The following is an 18620-nucleotide window of genomic DNA, read 5'->3' on the forward strand; positions in this document are numbered from 1 at the left end:
TTTGGAGATCAGTGTAAGTGGTCAAAGCAATTAGCAAGATTATTGCTTGTATTGGACAAATATCTCAAAGTGTTTTTGCTTGATTCTTTCTTTCTTTCTTTCTTTCTTTTTTTGCGGTATGCGGGCCTCTCACTGCTGTGGTCTGTCCCGTTGTGGAGCACAGGCTCTAGACGCGCGGGCTCAGCAGCCATGGCTCATGGGCCCAGCCGCTCCGTGGCATGTGGGATCTTCCCGGACCAGGGCACGAACCCGTGTCCCCTGCATCGGCAGGCGGACTCTCAACCACTGCGCCACCAGGGAAGCCCTGCTTGATTCTTTTACACATTCCATTAATATAAAAATCCCTATTCTGACTCTGTGTTCATCAAGCAATCTCCCATTTCCCAAGTATATCTGCCTATAGAAGGTAATATAATAATCACCTAGGTTTTGGCTATTTCTGATTCCTGAGAAAAATTTCTGGATAAATAAAAAACTGGCCTCTTATTATAATTTGGCTTCTTAAATACTTTGACTATAGGAAGAGAACTTTATGGCAACCTCAATGATCTGGTTATATTTCTCACTGAATTCATAAAAATAGACTTTCTGATTTGTATGACTCTTGTGTGCCCTTGAGTTAGCATGAGTTCCTCCCTCTGGGGCTGGTCATCCTGGGGCTAATTCACAAGCATGATTTCTAGATCTTCAACAGAGTCCAGATCCAGCTGTTCTTATGTTAGGTGACATCACTATCTCACATCCACTTTCCAATCCTTTTTGTTGATTCCTGTACTGATTACATTAACATTCAACTTGTAATGAAAGTTAAGGTTACAAGTTGAAACTATAATATATGAAGTCATTCCTGAAACTCCACAAATTTTGAAGTCAACTAGTTCTAATTTATAAGTATTAGTATATTTAAAAATTTATATGAAAAAGTCCTGAACACAAACATAAGCACTTGTGTTTTGAAGTCAGTATTATGGAAAAGTTATGATTTTTTGAGAAAGTTGAGAACCTAACGGAGATAGGCACATCATGATTAATCACTGACCAGTGGGCAAGCTAGCTACATGCAAGTTTACCTAGTGATGATTTTGTTACGAGGTGGTAAGTGGCAACATATATAGCCATATAAAACCAGCTGAACCTGTTAGGACTTGAATATGATGGGCATGTTTCTCAACAGCCACACCTTACATCTCCTTTGGTTGACTTTTTTTTTTCATCTTTTTTACTTGTCAATGAATAGTGCCCACGCAGTGCTGCCTCTGGTCTATTAATCCTGCTTGGCTCTCTTTGAAATTTTGGACAACGTGCTTCGCAGGTGATTGCAACATGAGTCAAGTAGAAAAAGAAGTTGTCAATAGTCTCAGTGAGGTCCTAAGCCTTGGCAGTGGGTTTCATGCAAGCCTGGTATTGTCACAGCATCAATCAGCCCTGGAGCACACTGTCATTATCACAACCAGTTATTCCCCACTGCAATCACAACAGGACAGAGGAAAGCCTGCTCTTCACAACTGACTGAGAGCAGCTTGATCCCTGTAACCTTGAGAAGTACCGCATGTCACAGGTAGGAGTTCCCTGTGGCACATCTACATATCCTTTTCTCCCACTGCACCGCCACCTTCCTCTCCAAGTCTTCATTCTTCTCCAACTGGAAGATAGTCATGAATGAGACTGAGCACAAGGATCTGGCTATAAGCCAAAGGACAAACTGAAAGTACCATAGATGTGAAGGAAAGGTATAATTTTGGACTGCTGTGGAAGGGAATGCAAAATCCAGAAACAGAGGTTTCAGTCTCTGGACGCACTTGACAGTGTTTTTTGTGAATGAAAACTGATCACTGGCTTCAACTAGTGATCCTTACTTAGTAAGGCCTACTTCTGCACAAAACGATGAAGAAAGTAAAGTTTATCATCTTTTTTTGCCACGTTCATTTCCTGCCTTTTTCCCCCTCTCCTGTTATAAGGACATTTTCCCCTAAGTTGACCAAAATCTACCTTTCCTGGTGACCAGACTGGCCCTTGATTGATGTTGATGTTGCAAAGAGTCATCCATATTACAATTCACACAAATGTTTAAAGGGCCTGCTATATTTTATTGAGATGCTTTTTCTTGATGATTTAGATACGAATAAGGGATAATATGTCAATTTAGAGAAATGAAGCTTGATTAGTGAATGTTTGCTCCTCTCAATCCAGGCTCAATTGCTGCTTAGTTCTAGAACTAGATGTCATTTTCTCCCGTGTTGGTGAGAACAGCATGTTGGACTAAGCTTATTTAAACGAATAACAAGCACAGCAATAGCTGCTATCTATTAAGTGCCTACATATTCCACTTACCAGATGCTTTACATAAGCCATCTCATCAGTCATCACATAAATGACATTAAATGTATACCATTATTTCTATTTTACAGATGAGGAAACCAACATAAGTAATTCTAAGTCACTAAGCTTTAGAGCTAGTGAAGGGCAGCGATAGACTTTGAAAGCGCTTGACCTCTCCACTATACACAACATCCCAGTAAAACAAAAACTTCAGTTAAATTCTAAAATTAATTCATTTAAACCAGATTTCCAATGTAGCAATAGAATACAATTGTGACACTGAAAGAGGTGTTTAGAGCATCTCTACCTGCTTTACCCACCTACCTCAAAGTACGATTACAGAGCTTCTCCAAAAACCTTTCTTCTAAGAAGACCAAACTACTAGAGTAAATCTCTGTTTCATTCTTTTTTTAAAAAAACCATTATATTCCTATACCTGGACCACAAAGATAGCCTCAATGCATTTTAAAAAGAAGAAATAGTACAAACAACATTCTATGACTAAAATGTAATAAAACTAAAAGCAAAAACTAAAAAGGAAATTTCAGCTAGAAATTAAAAACATGTTAAATAACACCTGAGTCAAAAACATTATATTGAGTGGAAGAATCCAGACACTAAAAGTACATACAGTATGATTTTATTTATATGCTGTTAACAAGCAAAACTGATCCATGATGATAAAGATTAGAATAGTGGTTACCTCTGAGTATTATTAACTGAGAATGGGCACAAAGAAACTTTCTGGTGGATGAAGATAGTCTAAATCTCAATCTAAATGGTAATTATGTGAGCGTACACATGAGCAAAAATTCAGCAAGCTGTACACTTAAAATCTGTCCATTTTAATGTATGTAAATTATACCTCAATTCAAATAAGAGAAATCAATGTAATTCACCACATTAAAAATTAGATTAAAAATTATATTATCACTCCATAGTTACAGAAAAGGAATATGATAAAATTAATCACCTATTTACTTAAAAAAAAAAACACAACTGGGGCTTCCCTGGTGGCGCAGTGGTTGAGAGTCTGCCTGCCGATGCAGGGAACGCGGGTTCGTGCCCCCGTCCGGGAGGATCCCACATGCCGCGGAGCGGCTGGGCCCGTGAGCCATGGCCGCTGAGCCTGCGCGTCTGGAGCCTGTGCTCCACAGCGGGAGAGGCCACGGCAGTGAGAGGCCCGTGTACCGAAAAAAAAAAAAAACTGTTAGAAAAACTAGGACTAGGAGGAAACTCCCTTAGTCTGATAAAAGGTGTAAAAAAATCCTACTGCAAACCAAATGCTTAATGTTGAAGTACTAACACCCTCCTCTGAGATTAGAAATGAAGCAAAGATGCCCATTATCACCACTTTTATTCAACATGGTACTGGAGGTCCTGTCCAGGGCAATAAAACACTGTCATTATTTGCAAATTGGCATGATTGTGCATGCAAAAATCCAAAATTATTTAGAGATAAATTATTATATATAGTGAATTAGCAAGGTCTCAATATACAATCAAATTACAAAAAATAACTGTATTTTTATTAATAAACAAAACTGTGAGAAAAATAGCATTTACAATAGCATCAACTTTAAATAACTTAGAATAAATCTAATAAAATATGCACAAAACTTTGACACAGAGAACTTTAAAATATTATTGAAAGAAATTGTAAAATCCCTAAATAGATATATTTCATTCATAAATTAGAAGACTCGGTGAGTAAACATGTTAGTTCTCCCCAAGTCAATTAACAGATTCAATGCAACTACAATCAAAATCCCAGCAAGTGTTTTTGGAGGGAGAAATTGACATTTCTAAAATTAATTTTTTTAAATGTAAAGAACCAAGAACAGACAAGGTAGGTTTGAAGAATATATTTGGAGAATTTATACCACTGGATATCAAGCTACATTAAGGCAGTGTGACACCAGTTCAAGATTAGGCAAATGGACCAGTGAGACAGAAGAGGGACACCTCATTTATGGTAGAGGTCACATTACAGAGTCATAAGTAGGGGAGAATTCTCACAAACTGTGGTGGGTCAATTGGATATCCATACAAAAATATTAATCTTGATTCTCACATTATACCATACAACATTCAGCTCTAGATGGATTGTAGATTTAAACATGATGGGTAAAACAATTACGGTTTTAGAACATGAGGTAGGAGAATACCTTCTCAAAGACTTCTCAAATAGAAAAAAAAAAAAAAAAGCACTAACCAAAAGGGAAAAATGATAAGTTGGACTAAATAAAAATTTAAACCTTCTGCTCATCAAAAAACTCATTTAGAGACTTAAAAGATAAGATGCAGAGTAAGAGTTCATGTTTGCAATTCTTAAATCTGACAAAGGTTTTGTATGCAGAATACATAAAGAACCTCTTTAAATAAAAAAGAGAGACAATCCAATAGAAACATGGGCAAAAGAACTGAACAGCTATTTCTTAAACAGTCATATCCAAATGGATAATAAAACATGTCAAAGATGCTCATTGGTCATCAGGGAAATGCAAATCCAAAACCAGAAGAGTTATATTTAAGATGACTGATAATACCAAGTTTAATAAAGATGTGGCGCAAAAGGAATTCTTATATACTATTTTGGGGAGTGTAAATTGGAACATTTTAAAAAACTTTTTGGAAGTATTTACCAAAGCTGAACGAACACATGGTATGATTCATGAGCCAGCAAATCACCTCATAAGTATCTATCACATGGACATGTTTATATGTGTACCAGAAGACATGTATAAGAATGTTCATAGGGCTTCCCTGGTGGCGCAGTGGTTGAGAATCTGCCTGCCGATGCAGGGGACACGGGTTCGAGCAAAAAAAAAAAAAAAAGAATGTTCATAGTAGCATTATTCTTAGCTGGCCACCAAATAGAAACAAAATCTATGTGTTAATCAACAATAGAACAGATATTAAATTGTGGTATATTAGCAAATGGAATGTTATTCAGTAATTAAAATGAATGAACTATTGCTACATGCAGCAACATGGAATAATCTCACAAATGTAATGCTGAGTGAAAGACGCTAGACCTAAAGAAGAAGCAAGACTCTATAATCCCATTTATATAGAATTGACAAACAAGCAAAATGAATCTACAGTTTTGGAATTCAGATAGTAGTTACCTACTTGAGGAGTAGGAAACTTGTAGTGACTGGGGGGAGATGCAGTAGGGTTTCAGGGTGTACAATTTCCAATAGTGTTCCATATCTTGATTAGGCATCAGGGCTATGCAGGTGTGTACACTTTGTGACAACTCATTGAGATGTACACTTATGATTTATTCCCTTTTTGCATATTATACGTCAGTGAAAAAATAATTTATTTTAAAAATTAAGACAGTACAAATACATAAAATTAAAAATGACAAAGGAGAGATAATTATCAAAATGAAGAAAACTTTTAAAAAGACACTTTTTGAAAACTACTTTGCACAACTCAATGCAAATAAATTTGAAAACCTAAGTAAAATGTGTTCCTTTCAAGAAAAATACAATATACCTTAATAGAGACAGAAAATCTAAACAGCCTAGTTACCATAAAAGAAATAAATAGTTGAAAGGAAATAATACAATTATATATGTGGAAAATGCAAAAGAACAAATGAAAAAGATTTTTGGAACAATAACAGAATTTAGTTAAGTAGCAGTTTAGAAAATCATGCAAAAATCAATAGTCTTCATCTGTACAAACAAAACAGGATATGCAGGGAGGGAGATGCAAGAGGGAAGAGATGTGGGGATATATGTATATATATAGCTGATTCATTTTGTTATACAGCAGAAACTAACACACCATTGTAAAGCAATTATACTCCAATAAAGATGTTAAAAAAAAACAGAATATGCAATCGAATATCCCTTATATGATTACCAAAAAGAGAAAAAAAAAACCTAGGAGTAAACTTGGCTAGAAATGTTTAAAATCTATGTGAGGAAAACTATAAAATGTCCTGAAAGACAAAAAGAAAAAAAAAAAAGAGGAAAGACATATTGTTTTTGGATTATAAAACTTAATAGTTAAAAATGACAGGTGTCTCTCAGTTCAGTATTTAAATGCAATGCAACCTTCACAAAAATACAATTAAAGCTTTTTCTAGAATTAGACAAAATGATTATAAATTTCATATGGAAGAACAATAGCCAAGAAAACCCTGAAAAAAAGACGAGCAATGGCACTGGGAGGAGGGGTGTGGGAGCAGGAGTCTAGCCTTATTGGGTATTAAAATACAGTTACAGCTTCTACAAGTAAACCAGTCTGGTATGAATAAATGGACTGACCAATGTAACAGAATAGGAAATCCGGAAATAGATCCATTGCACTTGGAAATGCAGTACACGAGAAGGGCAGCATCTCAAACCAATGGGGAAAAAATGCACTTTCTAATATATAAGGTACTGGGCTAACTAGATAACCATGTGAAAAAAGACACAATTGGATCCATTCTTCATAGCACACACAAAAATAAATTCAAATGTAGCAGAGTTAAATGTTAAAGTCTAATGAAGCCATCTAAATCTTAGAAATATTACTTGGAAAAACAGAAGAATTTCTTTTTATTTTGGGAAGAGTGCTTCTTTCCAAACTATGACTCAAGATCCAGAAGAAAGAAGGGGAAAAATGATACATATAATAACACACAAAGTTTTTAATTGAAAAGCAAAAATGAACACCACAAGCAAAATAAAAAGTCAAATGGCAAACTGGATAAAATACTTGCAACTTCTATCACACAGAGTTAACAGCCCAAAATGAAAAGCTTTTAAAAACTGAGAGGCAAAACAAACAAACAAAGAAAAACCTGAGAGGCATAAAATCCTATAGGTAAAATGGACTAAAGGTAAGAGTAGACACTTTAGTCAAAAAGAAATACAAATGACCCTTAGTCATATGAAAAAATGTTCAACCTTCTCCTCAATAAGAGAAATGTCAATTAAATCCACTCTGAGATGTTTGACAACATCATCTTTGGTGAGTCACTTTTATGCTTTACTCATGGAAATGAAAAAATGATATAAACCCCAAGGAAAGGAGTTCGACAATAAACATTCTCATACATTTACTCTTTGACACAAAAGTCCTCCTTGTAAAAATCTATCACAAATATACACTGGCAAAATATGAAAAGACATTCAAATACATCAAGTGCACAAAACCATTCATTATAACACTATTTGGGAAAGCTAAATACTATAAACAACCCAAATCAATAGGGGAGAGTTACGTCAATTCTGGCACATGCACATAATGGAGTGCTACCCTCCTGTAAAAAGGAGCACAGAGTATACTCACTATGCTAATGCTAGGAGAAAAAGGCAAAGTGGAAAAGAGGATGTATGGTAATATAATTGTGTAAACTTGTGTGTACTAGCTCTGTACCTAGTCTGGCAGCATAACCACAAAGAAGGAAAATATCCCAGGTAACTTTACTGCATCTTTTTTTTTTTTTTTGAGGTACACGGGCCTCTCACTGTTGTGGCCTCTCCCGTTGCGGAGCACAGGATCCGGACGCGCAGGCTCAGTGGCCATGGCTCACGGGCCCAGCCGTTCCACGGCATGTGGGATCTTCTCTGACCGGGGCCGAAACCGTGTCCCCTGCATCAGCAGGCGGACTCTCAACCACTGCGCCACCAGGGAAGCCCTCAGGTAACTTTAAAATGCAGTGTTTGGAATAGTCATCCCTAGTGGAATATATTCTAAGGACCAAAGAACTGCAAACACGACTTAAACTGTTTTCAGTAACCATATTGTTGGTGGTAGTCTTAATATTATTAGTCTAATTTTGTTATATCTTTATTGTAGGATAAAGCAAATTAGTAATTATTTTAGTGCCAGAATCAGGAATGTTGGTGTACAACAAAGGAATGCAGATGTAAGAAGAGTTTAAGTAAAATTCTAGAGTCCCGAATTTGAGTTGGAAGTATCAATGTGAAATTATGATGTATTTTGTCTTTAAAAAATACATATTTATTACTTCTGTCCACTGACAAGGCCTAAGAGCAATGACCAATCCAGAAGCAATAGGCACTCCTACTAACCAGATGGTGACCTTTAGATACTACTTCTTATTAAAAGAAGCCAGGGCTTCTTCGGAAAATGGCTGACTCTAAGTGTGGGGCAAGCAATATACAACAGTGTCATACCAGAAAGCATGAAAAATATTAGGGCTATTAGGATTTTGTCAAATGGACTCAACAGCAAACTTGAAAAGGCCTCCACTGGCTAAAGACAGAATAATTTCAGCAGCATCAAGAGCAATAACTAAAATGGAGTGAAACATGTCAAGTATGTTTAAATTCATGAGTTCATAATGATACTTTTAAAAATTTATTGATTACTTTTGGAAAATGTTAGAGATCTAACACTGTTTTGAAAACTGGTTCATACCATGAAAGAATTAAACATTTATTCTGCCTTTATTATATGAACTGTTCCTCAAGGTAAAGAAATCATTGATAAAGAATACTTCTTTAGAGAAGTATTCAAACTAGTAAATGAAGAAGGAAAAATGGAATAGTGCATTTTGCAGCTGTTAATGAATTAATTGATCTAGGCAATGATCATTAATTGCTGTTAACATCTCGAGACAATCAGATACTATATGCGTCCTGATAGATGTATACAATACCACTTATGAAATATTTTTGTTAAACAAAAGTCAAACCTGAATCTGATCAACCCTCTATATCAAGTTATCAATTAATGGGAAAAAGAGGGAAGAGAAAATATTTGGAGCAATACCAAAGGGATATGAATAGAAAAGTGCACAAAGGAAAAACTCCACAGGACAAACAACTTCAACAGATAAGCTGTAGAAGAAAAAAGATAGAAGTTACAGATTAAATAAGCCTTAAGAGATATATTAATCAATTGCAATTTATGAACCTTATTTGGGGTCTAATTTAAACAAAGTATGTATGTGCAAAACAGCCAGGAAATTTTAACTGACCATATCACATATCAAGGATGTTACTAATTTTTAGTATGATCTTTTGGGATTGTTTTTTAAGAGTCCATATCTCTTAAAGATATATATTGAAATCTTTACACTTGAAATTATATGACACCTGAGTTTGCCTTAAAAGAACAAAGCAAGGGAGAGACCTTCAAGATGGAGGAAGAGTAAGACATGGAGATCACCTTCCTCCCCACAAACATCAGAAATACATCTACATGTGGAACAACTCCTACAGAACACCTACTGAATGCTGACAGACGACCTCAGACTTCCCAAAAGGGAACAGATGCCCTCAGGCGACCTACATGCAGAGGTGGAGCCAATCCAAAGCTGAACCCCAGGAGCTGTGTGAACAAAGAAGAGAAAGGGAAATCTCTCCCAGCAGCCTCAGGAGCAATGGATTAAATCTCCACAATCAACTTGATGTACCCTGCATCTGTGGAATACATGAATAGACAACAAATCATCCCAAATTGAGGAGGTGGACTTTGGGAGCAACAATATATATTTTTTTTTCCTTTTTTACTTTTTGTGAGTGTGTATGTGTATGCTTCTTTGTGTGATTTTGTCTGTATAGTTTTGCTTTTACCATTTTTAGTGCTTGTTATCACTGGTGGATTTCTTTTTTGGTTAGTTTGCTCTGTTCCTTCTTTCTTTTTTTCTATTTTAAATTACTTTTTACTTTTTTATTGTTAATAATTCTTTTTTATTTTAATAACTTTATTTTATTTTTTTCGTTTTTTCTCCCTTTTGTTCTGAGCCATGTGGCTGACAGGGCCTTGTGCTCTGGCCGGGTGTCAGGCCTGTGCCTCTGAGCTGGGAGAGCTGAGTTCAGGACATTGGTCCACCAGAGACCTACCAGCTCCACATAATATCAAATGACAAAAGTTCTCCCAGACATCTCCATCTCAACGCTAAGACTGAGCTCCACTCAACAACCAGCAAGCTACAGTGCTGGACACCCTATGCCAAATAACTAGCAGGACAGGAACACAACCCCACCCGTTAGCAGAGAGGCTGCCTAAAATCATAATAAGGTCACAGACACCACAAAACACACCGCTGGATGCAGTCCTGCCCACCAAAAGACAAGATCCAGCCTCATCCACCAGAACACAGGCACCAGTCCCCTCCACCAGGAAGCCTACACAACCCACGGAACCAACGTTAGCCACTGGGGGCAGACACCAAAAACAATGGGGACTACAAACCTGCAGCCTGCAAAAAGGAAAACCCAAACACAGTAAGTTAAGCAAAATGAGAAGACAGAGAAACACACAGCAGAGGAAGGAGCAAGGTAACAACCCAGCAGACCAAACAAATGAAGAGGAAATAGGCAGTCGACCTGAAAAAGAATTCAGAGTAATGATAGTAAAGATGATCCAAAACCTTGGAAATAGAATGTAGAAACTACAAGAAGCATTTAACAAGGACCTAGAAGAACTAAAGAGCAAACAAACAATGATGAACAACAGAATAAATGAAATTAAAAATTCTCTGGAAGGAATCAGTAGCACAATAACTGAAGCAGAAGAATGGATAAGTGACCTGGAAGGTAAAATAGTAGAAATAACTACTGCAGAGGAGAATAAAGAAAAAGTAATGAAAAGAATTGAGGACAGTCTCAGAGACCTCTAGGACAACATTAAACGCACCAACATTCTATTTATAGGGGTCCCAGAAGAAGAAGAGAAAAAGAAAGGGACTGAGAAAATATTTGAAGAGATTATACTTGAAAACTTCCCTAATATGGGAAAGGAAATAGTTAATCAAGTCCAGGAGCACAGAGAGTCCCATACAGGATAAATCCAAGGAGAAGCATGCCAAGACACATATTAATCAAACTATCAAAAATTAAATACAAAGAAAAAATATTAAAAGCAGCAAGGGAAAAACAACAAATAACATACAAGGGAATCTCCATAAGGTTAACAGCTGATCTTTCAGCAGAAACTCTATGAGCCAGAAAAGAATGGCAGGACATATTTAAAGTGATGAGAGGGAAGAACCTACAAGCAAAATTACTCTACCCAGCAAGGATCTCACTAAGATCCGACAGAGAAATTAAAACCTTTACAGACAAGCAAAAGCTAAGAGAATTCAGCACCACCAAATCAGCTTTACAACAAATGCTAAAGGAACTTCTCTAGGTAGGAAACACAAGAGAAGGAAAAGACCTACAATAACAAACCCAAAACAATTAAGAAAATGGAAATAGGAACATACATATCGATAATTACCTTAAATGTAAATGGATTTAATGCTCCAACCAAAAGACATAGACTGGCTGAATGGATATGAAAACAAGACCTGTATATATGCTGTCTACAAGAGACCCACTTCAGACCTAGAGGCACATACAGACTGAAAGTGAGGGGATGGAAAAAGATAATCCATGCAAATGGAAATCAAAAGAAAGCTGGAGTAGCAATTCTCGTATCAGGCAAAATAGGCTTTAAAATAAAGGCTATTACAAGACACAAAGAAGGACACTACATAATGATCAAGGGATCAATCCAAAAAGAAGATATAGCAATTGTAAATATATATGCACCCAACATAGGAGCACCTCAATACATAAGGCACATGTTAACAGCCAAAAAAGGGGAAATCGACAGTAACACAATCATAGTAGGGGACTTTAAAACCCCACTTTCACCAGTGGACAGATCACCCAAAATGAAAATAAATAAGGAAACACAAGCTTTAAATGATACATTAAACAAGATGGACTTAACTGATATTCGTAGCACATTCCATCCAAAAACAACAGAATACACTTTCTTCTCAAGTGCTCAAAGTCATATCTTGGGTCACAAGTCAAGCCTTGGTAAATTTAAGAAAATTGAAATCATATTAAGTATCTTTTCCAACAACAACACTATGAGACTAGATATCAAGTAAAGGAAAAAAATCTGTAAAAAATACAAACACATGGAGCCTAAACAATACACTACTTAATAACCAAGAGATCATTGAAGAAATCAAAGAGGAAATCAAAAAATACCTAGAAACAAATGACAATGAAAACACGACAACACAAAACCTATGGGATGCAGCAAAACCAGTTCTAAGAGAGAAGTTTATAGCCATAAAATCCTACCTCAAGAAACAAGAAACAGCTCAAATCAATGAGCTAACCTTACACCTAAAGCAATTAGAGAAACAAGAACAAAAAAAAAAAACCCCAAGTTAGCAGAAGGAAAGAAATAATAAAGATCAGATCAGAAATAAGTGAAAAAGAAATGAAGGAAACAATAGCAAAGATCAATAAAACTAAATGCTGGTTTTTTGAGAAGATAAACAAAAATTGATAAACCATTAGCCAGACTCTTCAAGAAAAAAGGGAGAAGACTCAAATCAATAGAATTAGAAATGAAAAAGGAGAAGTAACAACTGACACTGCAGAAATACAAAGGAGCATGAGACATTACTACAAGCAACTATATGCCAATAAAATGGACAACCTGGAAGAAATGGACAAATTCTTAGAAAAGCACAAACTTCCGAGAGTGAACCAGGAAGAAATAGAAAATGTGAACAGACCTATCACAAGCACTGAAATTGAAACTGTGATTAAAAATCTTCCAACAGGGCTTCCCTGGTGGCACAGTGGTTGAGAGTCCACCTGCCAATGCAGGGGACACGGGTTCATGCCCCAGTCTGGGAAGACCCCACATGCCGTGGAGCAGCTGGGCCCGTGAGCCATGGCCGCTGGGCCTGCGCGTCAACTGGACTTCAGACTACCCTACAAATCTACAGTAATCAAGTCAGTATGGTACTGGCGCAAAAACAGAAATACAGATCAAGGAACAGGATAGAAAGCCCAGAGATAAACCCACGCACATATGGTCACCTTATCTTTGATAACGGAGGCAAGAATATACAATGGAGAAAAGACAGCCTCTTCAATAAGTGGTGCTAGGGAAATCAGACAGCTACTTGTAAAAGAATGAAATTAGAATACTTCCTAACACCATACACAAAAATAAGCTCAAAATGGATTAAAGACCTAAATGTAAGGCCAATATAGCTGATTCACTTTGTTATACAGCAGAAACTAACACACCATTGTAAAGCAATTATACTCCAATAAAGATTTTTAAAAACAAACAAAGAACCAAGCAAGGGCACAGAACAAGTGGGGATGAAAGAAGACTGGCCATAAATTGATAACTGTTGAATCTGGATGGGGTTCGTAGGAGTTCATTATACTATTCTCTCAACTTGCTTATGTGTGAAATTTCTATAATAAATTTTTTTTTTTTTTTTTCCGGTACGCAGGCCTCTCACTGCTGTGGCCTCTCCCGTTGCGGAGCACAGGCTCCGGACGCGCAGGCTCAGCGGCCATGGCTCACGGGCCCAGCCGCTCCGCCGCATGTGGGATCCTCCCAGACCGGGGCACGAACCCGTGTCCCCTGCATCGGCAGGTGGACTCTCAACAACTGCGCCACCAGGGAAGCCTTATAGTAAATTTTTATAGTTTGAAACATCATTGTTCATTTTCATTCATTTACCCATTCATTCAAAATGTATTGAGCAGCCACTAAGGATTTGACAGAAACAACAACAACAACAGCAAAACAAATTTGAATTTACCTAAATCTGGAGGAAAAGTTGAGTGTAATAATGCAAAATAGAAAAAATAAGGGCAGAATCCTTTTCTATAAAGATGTTCTCTCCTCCATCCGGGTCACACTGAAAACATTCTATTTTATCAGAGCCAAGATAAACCCCTTTGGAGTTGCTACTTGACTTCTCCTCGTTAAAAAACAAACAAAACTCCTGGATAGGTCTCTACAAGGTGAACCTCACTCCATCCATGGGTAAATTAATGAAGTATGTGAGCTGTTTTTCATTTATCTCAGAACACCCTTTACAGTACCTTTCCTTTACCTTTACACAGATGTCTTTCAGACCTACCACAGTCCTACACTCACATTTGGTAAACTTGCTTGTTAGTGGAATGTGCTACATTTACACGAGATTGTAATCTTTATTACAACCCAGAGAGATATGTTATTCCCATTCTTCAGATGAAGAAACGAAGACTTAAATTTAGGTTCATGATATAGTATCAGAAACAAAGTACAAACTTTGACTTGGGACCCCATAGAAATGACTCAGAAAGGAAACCTTAGTCTTCTAAGGGGTTTTCAAGAAAAGAGAGTCATATTTCAAAACAGGGGTGGGCATGTCTGCGTTCTCCCCATGGAATAAGGCTGACCGTGGGAGAGCAGGAATAGATTTAAAACCACGCATTGGAGAAGGCAGGTACTGAGGATGGGTCCTGAGAGGCAACCCAGGCCATAGGGAACCCATGGTACCCAAAGTATTGGACAGCAGATGAAAGATGGTAGTCCTTGCAAGTGGTTGGGAAAATTAGAGGCAATATATGCGAAAGGCTTAGCCCTTAGTGGTCAATGAAGAGAAAGTAAATTATTATTCCTGGATATAGAACCACCAAAGCAATGCAAATTCTCATTCTGGAAAAACCATGGAACAAACAGATTGTCTACCTGGGATGTCATGCAGGGAAAAAGACAGAGGTCAAGAGGCCATCATCAAGGCACAGGGTAAAAGAAGACTGGCTGCAAGAATGGCTTGTTGCAGCATCACTCATTGCTTGAGCTAGGAGTGCTTAAAGTCTCTCCTTAGGTAGCCTACAGGTGAGTGTCTGAGTGTGTGTGTGTATGTCTGTGTCTGTGTGTGTGTGTGTGTGTGTGTGTGTGTGTGTGTGTAAGGGGGAAGAGGGAGGCACTGACTCTATTGGACAAAAAAAGGACAAGAATCTGAACCATAAAAACTATACTACACAATCACTCCTAATTGGGGCATATTTAGCTACAGGAGCTCATTGATTAAGCAATTCTGAGATTGTTGCACTGAGGCCAAGAGCGCTTCTTTTGGAGCTCAGAGCCAAAGTGTGAATTTTAACTCTTTTGCTTACTAGCTTAGGGCTCTCACAAGTTATTTAACCTAACTGAGTCCATGATTTACAGGATTCTGTAAAGTTTCACTTTGGGCTTTCATCAAAACATACACTTTTTGTCTTCCTAATTAAAATTATTCATGGTTGTATTGCCAGAATTTCACAGCTGAAAGCTTCTCATTAGTAGAAGAGTACCTGTGACATGATGAGAACTCAATAAAGAATGTACTGAAATGAACAAATGAATTAATGCCAGGTTAGATAAATGTAGCCTCAAATACTCTCCACGGATGGATCTCAGACCTTGGTGGGGGGAGGGTCATACCTATATCTCCCTTGAACATTTTGAAATCTACTTCCCTAACTCTAGATTTTATTTGACATTCCTTTCCTTGACTAGTGGGAATACACTCTACACATCTCCCAAAACTCCTGTCACTTCCATTTCAACTCTTTCCTTCTTGCTTCCTTCATTTTCTCATTTAAATTAAGAAGATAATTTGGTCTGGAGAAGGTTTGGAATGAATTCTACTTCTTGTAATTATAAGAATAAAATCACTTTACAGATTTTAAAAGACATATTAGAAAAGCATTATTATCGCTGGGATTATGTCTATGTTTTCTGTTTCAGCATAGAAATTCTCATAGTTCAACATAGAAATTCAGCATAGTTCAGAGAAATTCCCAGCTTTGGAATAAAATCGAGCTAGTCACAGGAAAGGTATTCAGAATACTGTACTTCATCAGTAGCACTGAGTGAGCATTAAGTGCTACTCTAATCCCAACTTACTCATAATATCTCTCCAATGAATTTCCTGTCATCATAGGCAGTGTTTTACACAATTCATGTTTCTGTATGTCACACAGTGGAATGAAACAAAGACCAGCCAAATGCCATAAACCACCCAGAAGCCTCTTTGCTGCTTTAAGAAGGCCAACAAATCTATTCTTATTGGTATTCCTGTAAACCCTTATAAGTACTGGTTAGTCTTCCATGGCCATTTAAGAGGCTTTTATATGGTTTTTGAAATGCTCTCCAGCCATATTGCTTTTATCTTTTTTTTTTCTTTATTGATTTTTCTCCTTAAGACTTTAATTCACTCTTCTGAGGTTGCTACAGTCAAGAGAGAAATTCTGCAGATCACATAGAGATAACATTCTAACCCAGACTGGGTCACATGCATCTCACATAAGAATACCAGCTTCCTGCAGATAACTAACTGGTCCTTTCCTGCATTTCAAGCCCTTTCGGTCCCGCTTTTCTTTTTTTTTCTGTCCCTTAGTATTTGAGACTTAATCTTTCTTCAGTCTTATTCTTCACGCTGAGCTCATCTGAAATGTACCAATAATTGCTACCGGCTAAATCTGGTTTCATCATTCTGAAAATTCCTCATTGAAACCAGCCCTGTGGAATAGGAATCTGATCATTTCTTGCAGGTTGAAGTGACATTTGTGATGTAGCTCTGCCAATACACTATAGTGTAATCATAAATAATTCCTGGGTGAATTTGATTATATTTCTAAGAGGTACAGGCATATAACATTTGGCTAAATGCTTTAACAAAACATCCTTTAATTTGATTAAAGCACCACCTAAGTGGAATTATTTTTTTAGATCATGTGTGACTAAACCTTTATAAAGTTTAATATTCTGCTGAAAAATATCTTTAGTTTTGGTGTTAGGTAAACCAAGTCCTCAGTGCACTGGGAGAATGATAGCTTAATCTATTTTATCTTCCAGATGTTGTAGCTATTAAATTCATAAATATTTCCTGAGTTCCTACATTGTGCCAGGCATTGTGTGACATATTGAATATAGAGTTAAAAGAGTCTCAAGTCACAGTAAATATGTATATACTACAAATATGCAAACAAGTTAATGACATTGTGAAAAGAAGTTATTTGAAGTATATGCTATGATTGAGTCTATCTGGGCAATCAGGGAAGGCTTCCTTAGGGAGGCAACACTCTATGTTTTAGATTAAAATATCTTCAAGGGAGACCACTAATTCATTTCTTTACAAGTTCTGCCTTCATCCCTTAGCCTGAGGTCATCACCATTATTAATGTCACATTAAATCACTTACAGTTCTGTCATTTAGACAGTACTGGCAACATTTCACAACTTCTTCCAAGTTTCCTCCCAATATCACTATTAGATATAAGAGGGACACAAGGCATGTCTACAAAGAAAGTAAAGTTGATTGGAAGGCTTTCTTTCCTTCTTCCTGGTGTCATATTTCTTCCCCTAGCCCACTGGCATCAACCCTGTGCCTTAACCCAGTTACAACCTGTTAAGTGCTAATTGCTAAGTAAAGGGCTAACTTTTGTTCTTCCATGTGTTTGCAGTTTAATAAGCAATAGGAAGAGCAAAATGACTGGGAAATGCAGAACAGTAAATCTATAACGGTGGAATGATTGGCAGTAGGGTTGATGTTTGGAGAGTAGACAGCCATTGGGACCACTTCCACAGATTAAATAATGTAGGAAGCCATGGTACAGTATACTCATAAAATTAGTGGTGGGATACACATCTCTACTCCAGCTTAAAGGCACATTGATTTTTCTGAAAGTCACAGAACAAAAAATAGAGTTGGCAGGATCTAAGTGTCTTAATATCTCTGTTCCTAGTTCTTCCTATTAGACCATCCTACATTACCTCTTAGTATTTATTAATTTTATTAATTTAAATAGTTCAATTAATAACGATATCCACTTGCATAGTAGTTTATAATTTACACTCTTATTCTCACATTATCTCATTTAATCCCCCAAACAACCAAATGAGGAAACTGAGACACTGAGGAGTTAAGAGATTTGCCCAAGGTTACATAGCTGGTAGCAGAGTCGGTACGTGAAGGCAAAGTCTGTGTCACTGTCACCTCTCCTCTGCCAGGGTGGATGCTGCTGATATGTTTGGCCTCGGCACACTCCTACCACTGCCCACTGTGTGCCCAATTGAAGAAACCAATTTCCCATTCAGAGGCAGCTCTTCTGTAGTCAGGGATATAAGTAGCTGTGTTCTGAAGCCAGAACTTTCCTTCAAATCCTCCCGAGAACATAGCATTTCTGAAGCCCAGGCATTCTAACTTTTATTTAATTTTTTATTATAGAGTACAGAACACGATGCATATTTACAACACCAAAAGAGAAAGCATGCAATGACCACTGCACCCAATAAGTTCCAAGGCACAAAGGCCCCAGAAACCCTGGATACAGCAAATCTTCACCCTGCCATCCCTTCTTGAGTGGTATGAGTGAACTTCCTGTGTGATTCTGAGGCGGAGTCAGCTGAAGTCCTAAGAGTTGGCAAACAGTTCGCCTCCGTAGAGGGCATTCATTTAGGGAGCTTGACTGGTGGCTTCATAGGATTGGAGAAAGGGGGAGGGGGAGCCAAAGAGAGGA

This window comes from Neophocaena asiaeorientalis, unplaced genomic scaffold (genome assembly GCF_003031525.2).
Source record: "Neophocaena asiaeorientalis asiaeorientalis breed wild unplaced genomic scaffold, Neophocaena_asiaeorientalis_V1.1 scaffold225, whole genome shotgun sequence".
Lineage (NCBI taxonomy): Eukaryota > Metazoa > Chordata > Mammalia > Artiodactyla > Phocoenidae > Neophocaena > Neophocaena asiaeorientalis.